Genomic DNA, 5,974 nt, shown 5'->3' with positions numbered 1-5,974 from the left:
TTAAAAAAAAAAAAAATATTTCTTAGGTCCAATTGTCATGGTAGACTACACGTAATTCTGAACTGTCAAACCCCTTACCCACGGGCTGATTTTAGCCAGTACAGTAGAAATCGTCTTACATTTGCCCCATGTACAATATTATTGCTGGTTTCTGTCAAGCGATCATTCGGGAAAGTCAGCAGCTGACTGGCCAATGTTCTGGTGGGGTAGTAGTCTCCCTGTCAGCACACAATGGCACAGCGGGGGATGATGGTGTATTAACATGAAATAGTTATATGGCAGCCAGACTCATACACCTTACCAACCGCTCCGTTTCCGCCACCCCCCTCTGCCAATCCCTCCACTGGCTTCTGATTGCACAACGGATCAAATTCAAAATCCTAACACTGACGTATAAATCCGTCCACCACACTGCCCCGAACTACATCACCGACCTAATATCCAAGTACCGCCCAACACGCACACTCCGCTCCTCTCAAGACCTCCTTCTCTCTAGTTCCCTGGTCTCCTCCCATGTCTGCCTCCAGGACTTCTCCAGGGTGTCACCCATCCTCTGAAACTCCCTACCCCAACCCATCAGACTATCACCTACTCTCCTCTCCTTTAGGCGCACCCTGAAAACCCATCTCTTCAGGGAAGCCTACCCCACCCCCTGCTAATTGTCGACCTCCTCCACTCTTCCTACCACTCCATCCCCCACAGCCATTTCCTCCTGTGCCACCATCCCCTCCCTCCTAGATTGTAAGCGCCAAAGAGCAGGGCCCTCGATCCCCTCATGTTTGCATTGTATTGGTATTGTTCTGTCACATGTTCTGTCCCCCTTTGTAATGTACAGCGCTGAGCCAACTGTTGGCGCTTTATAAGTTCTGTATAATAATAATAGTTATTACAGAAACCTCTGAATAAGCTGTCCAGCTTACTGGGCTGAACAAATTAAAATTTACCGCCTGTGCCAGGATTTAGCATGAGTCTGACCTTAGACTAGGTTGTGGTTCCTGTCATGAAGAAGGCAAAGCTGCTAAATCTTTGACCCTTTATTAGGGCATTCAGTATTTAAATCTAGTTAATAACTTATAAAGAAGACCTGTCAGTAGTGTGTAGACATGATTAGTTACAACAAACACCTCTGCCCAGCCCCCTCATAAACAAAGAACTAGTAGGATTTTGCTGTGCTGGAGTTTCCTGAAAGTACAAAGTGCTGCAATTTTTAAATATACATTTATTTTATAACACGGTCTGCTTGAGAATGAACTCATACCAGAAACATATTTTCTTTACATCGGTGGTGTTCTGAAACGTCTAAACTGGTTCTGGTTTCACAAATTGTTAAAATGCTCATCTTGATTAAACATTCATCTAGTTCCTGTGTTCCTTAGCTGGGTATGGAAGGTCCAAAACAAGTGCGGAAGACGTGGGCTGCTGCAAACAAATTTATGCGTGTGTCCCTTATGTGTTCTTGGTTCTGAAATATCGTTAAATAATGTGCAGTCTTGTAGTAACAGAGATATGCTATCTTACTAAAAAAAAAAAAAAAAAAAAGCTAAGGTATACATAGTGTGTCGTGTCTTTTCAAACAAGATTGTCACATCATATCCATCACAGAAAATGCAGCCTGTCCATACACTAGAGGGCGGTGACAGCAGTGAGAAGGTAGCCTATCCGTTCACTAGATGTCAATGACATCATTAAGAATGCAGTTTAACCATTTGCTAGTGGCTGATGACATCACTGAGAGTGCAGCCTATCCATTCACTAGAGAACGGTGACATCAGTGAGAATGCAGCCTATCCATGCACCAGAGAACGGTGACATCAGTGAGAATGCAGCCTATCCATGCACCAGAGACCGGTGACATCATTGAGAATGCAGCCTGTTTATTCCCTAGAGAGCGGTGACATTGAGAATGCAGCCTACCCATTCGCTAGAGAGTGGTGACATCACTGAGAATGCAGCCTATCCACGCACTAGAGAGTGATGACATCACTGAGAAGGTAACCTATCCATTCATTAGAGACCGCTGACTTCACTGAGAATGCGGCCTATCCATTCACTAAAAACCGGTGACATCACTGACAATGCAGCCTATCCATTCACTAGTGACCAGTGACATCACTGAGAATGCAACCTATCCATTCACTAGTGACCAGTGACATCACTGAGAATGCGGCCTATCCATTAACTAGAGACCAGTGAAATCACTGAGAATGCGGCCTATCCATTCACTAGCAACCGGTGACATTACTGAAAATACGGCCTATCCATTCATTAGAAATCGGTGACATCACTGAGAATGTGGCCTATCCATTAACTAAAAACCGGTGACATCACTGAGAATGCAGCCTATCCACGCACTAGAGAGTGATGACATCACTGAGAAGGCAACCTATCCATTCAATAGAGGCCAGTGACATCACTGGGAATGCAGCCTATCCATTCACTAGAGACCGGTGACATCACTGAGAATGCAGCCTATCCATTCACTAGAAACCGGTGACATCACTGAGAATGCAGCCTATCCATTCACTAGAAACCGCTGACATCACTGAGAATGCAGCCTATCCATTCACTAGAGAGCGTCGACATCACTGAGAATGCAGCCTATCCATTCACTAGAGAGCGTCGACATCACTGAGAATGCAGCCTATCTATTCACTAGAGACCGGTGACATCACTGAGAATGCAACCTATCCATTCACTAGAGACCGGTGACATCACTGAGAATGCGGCCTATCTATTCACTAGAGACCGGTGAGATCAGTGAGAATGCAACCTATCCATTCACTAGAGACTGATGACATCACTGAGAATGCAACCTATCCATTCACTAGAGACTGATGACATCACTGAGAATGCAACCTATCCATTCACTAGAGACCGGTGACATCACTGAGAATGCGGCCTATCCATTCACTAGAGACCGGTGACATCACTGAGAATGCGGCCTATCCATTCACTAGAGACCGCTGACATCCCTGAGAATGCGGCCTATCCATTCACTAGAGACCGCTGACATCACTGAGAATGCGGCCTATCCATTCACTAGAGACCGCTGACATCACTGAGAATGCGGCCTATCCATTCACTAGAGACCGCTGACATCACTGAGAATGCGGCCTATCCATTCACTAGAGAGCGGTGACATCACTGAGAACGCAATCTTCAAAATAAATGTCTTAATCAGTGTTAATCCAGCTCTGCTCCAGTGTTTATGATGAAAGTTAGGATTGGCCGGACCGTTTATAAGTCGGGTACGGGAGATTGTGCAGGCAGATCACATGGCTCGGTGCGTGTGACATGAAATGTGATGTAATCGTGTTATCTGAGGGTGTGTGGACTTGTGACAGGTCTATTTATGGAATACGATAAGCCATTAGAGAACAAATAACGGCAATCAGCGTCTGCCGCCACCATAGGATATTGACCAGTATGGGGTTTGGTTGTTTTCCCAGTGGCACTGTCTTCAGATGGCAGTATATAGTATTTGATGTATTTGGGTTCTTATGTTATTTAGGTGGTTGATATTCTTCCTCCCCAGTGAAGTGATCCTTTGCTCAGCTACAGTGTGACAAAAGCTTCCTTGAGAGTACCAAGGACGGGGGGTACTCTGCAATTCATACAAAATAGGAAAGGATACGGAGAGATACACCCAGTGTTCAGGACCAGAGAAGCATGTGCAGCATCTGTACATAAATTATTAAGCTGGCCCTACACTCTATGATTCCTCTCCTTCAGTGTGGTGGGAAGGATTCCCCTCAGCCAAATATTGTATTCTGACAGCTGGCACCTGTGTCTGCCAGAATACCTGAACAGTGGTTGCAGCTGATTGGCCGCTGTCACTGTTCGGCCGACTTTTTTTATACTCGGTGCCTTCAATTTAACGATTGTTAGTTGTTGAGAAGGGTGGTGTCAGCAGGACCACTCATGGCTCACATTTTGGCTGATTCACAGGAATCGACAAGAGAGGCGGCGGTGAGAAGTTGAGGAGTCTTACCACTCAGGAAAGCACAACGATTTACCGTCCAGGTTGGAGAATGATGATGTTGACACCTCGTTGTTGGTGCTGCTCTGTGATTTTGTGTGCTGCATTCTGTGTGCATGGGGGTTTGGAGGGGGAGTGTGTTCTCTCAGGATGTCTTATCTTTCCTAAAAAACCTGACGGGTACAAGTATCCCGGCCCCTAGCTTTGCAATCAGAGCTGGTACACTTTGCAGAGAACATTTGTTCCTGTATGTACTGTACAGGGTTGTCAACTGTCTGTACATTTTAACCATTTACGGGTTGTCCGTTTATGGATGACAGCCATCCGTGGAAGAAAAAAAAAAGTCCTTCAGCCGACTTACCACCTGTGCATGTGTGAAGCTGGTTCTGGTGGGGAGGTGGTCATGTATGACATCATGGCGCCTTTTTATGAAGATGCAACAGCCAGGACTCAGGAGGAATGGATGAGGAGATGGGAGAGCCAGGCACCTACCCTGGGAGTCTCGGAGCTGAGGGCTGTCAGTGCCACTCAGACAAGAACTACGTTGATGCTGCAGAGGAGAGGAGGCATGGGCACAGCAGACACAGACAACAGGCAGTGGTGATGACTAGTGTTCAGATTTTACTTGTATCAAATCCCCAGCCCCTAACCATGATCTGTACCATGTTCTTAGCCTCTGACCTTGATAGCCTGTGCTGTAATGTCTGATATCTAACACTCTCCTATACTATGTCTGCAGCCTCTAACTATCTCCTGTACTATGTCTGCAGTCTCTAACCATCTCCTGTACGGTGGCTGCAGCCTCTAACCATCTCCTGTATCGTGGCTGCAGCCTCTAACCATCTCCTGTACCGTGTCCGCATCCTCTAACCATCTCCTGTATCGTGGCTGCAGCCTCTAACCATCTCCTGTATCGTGGCTGCAGCCTCTAACCATCTCCTGTATCGTGGCTGCAGCCTCTAACCATCTCCTGTATCGTGGCTGCAGCCTCTAACCATCTCCTGTACGGTGGCTGCAGCCTCTAACCATCTCCTGTATCGTGGCTGCAGCCTCTAACCATCTCCTGTATCGTGGCTGCAGCCTCTAACCATCTCCTGTATCGTGGCTGCAGCCTCTAACCATCTCCTGTATCGTGGCTGCATCCTCTAACCATCTCCTGTACGGTGGCTGCAGCCTCTAACCATCTCCTGTACGGTGGCTGCAGCCTCTAACCATCTCCTGTACGGTGGCTGCAGCCTCTAACCATCTCCTGTACGGTGGCTGCAGCCTCTAACCATCTCCTGTACGGTGGCTGCAGCCTCTAACCATCTCCTGTACGGTGGCTGCAGCCTCTAACCATCTCCTGTACCGTGGCCGCATCCTCTAACCGTCTCCTGTACCGTGTCTGCAGTCTCTGACCATCTCTTGTCTTTTATTATGTCTGTAGTCTGTGAGGAGGAGCCTGGGGAGGAGTCAAGAGCAAGGGCGGGGAGTCAGATGTGCGTGGACAATGGAGAGGAGAATATAGAATGAAACCAGACCTGCCAGTTGGAGCCCAGAGAGGACTGTCTGACTGAGTGCACAGTGCACCTGAGAGGAGGTCAGTGACAATGCCATTAGGCCAATATGGGGGGGGGGGGTCACTGATGTAAGGGAGAATGAATACAGTAAGGTAAGGGGGGGCACTGATATAGATGTTCCCCATTATTTCAGTAACCCCCCTTACCTTACTGTATTCACTCTGCAGAGGGTGGTCTGTTGCAGCAGTTTTCACTGGAACAGGTGGTGAGGGGAAACCTTCCCATGGGACACCTTTCTGACTGAAAACTGCTGCAAGCTTCTTTAACAAATTGTTATTTTTACAGTGCGTGTGCATTACTGTCTCCTTTGTAACTGCTGTGTCAGTTTTTAATGATGTCTCTGTTCTCCAGCTGGGGAGAATAACTCTCCATTTGCCCCGCTTACCATTCCACCAAATCCTGAACTGAAACTGAGGGGACCTCTATTCTACTGATC

Source organism: Staurois parvus, unplaced genomic scaffold (genome assembly GCF_062004578.1).
Source record: "Staurois parvus isolate SC_StPar_1 unplaced genomic scaffold, SC_StPar_1.0 ptg001490l, whole genome shotgun sequence".
Lineage (NCBI taxonomy): Eukaryota > Metazoa > Chordata > Amphibia > Anura > Ranidae > Staurois > Staurois parvus.
This window is presented reverse-complemented; position numbering follows the sequence as displayed.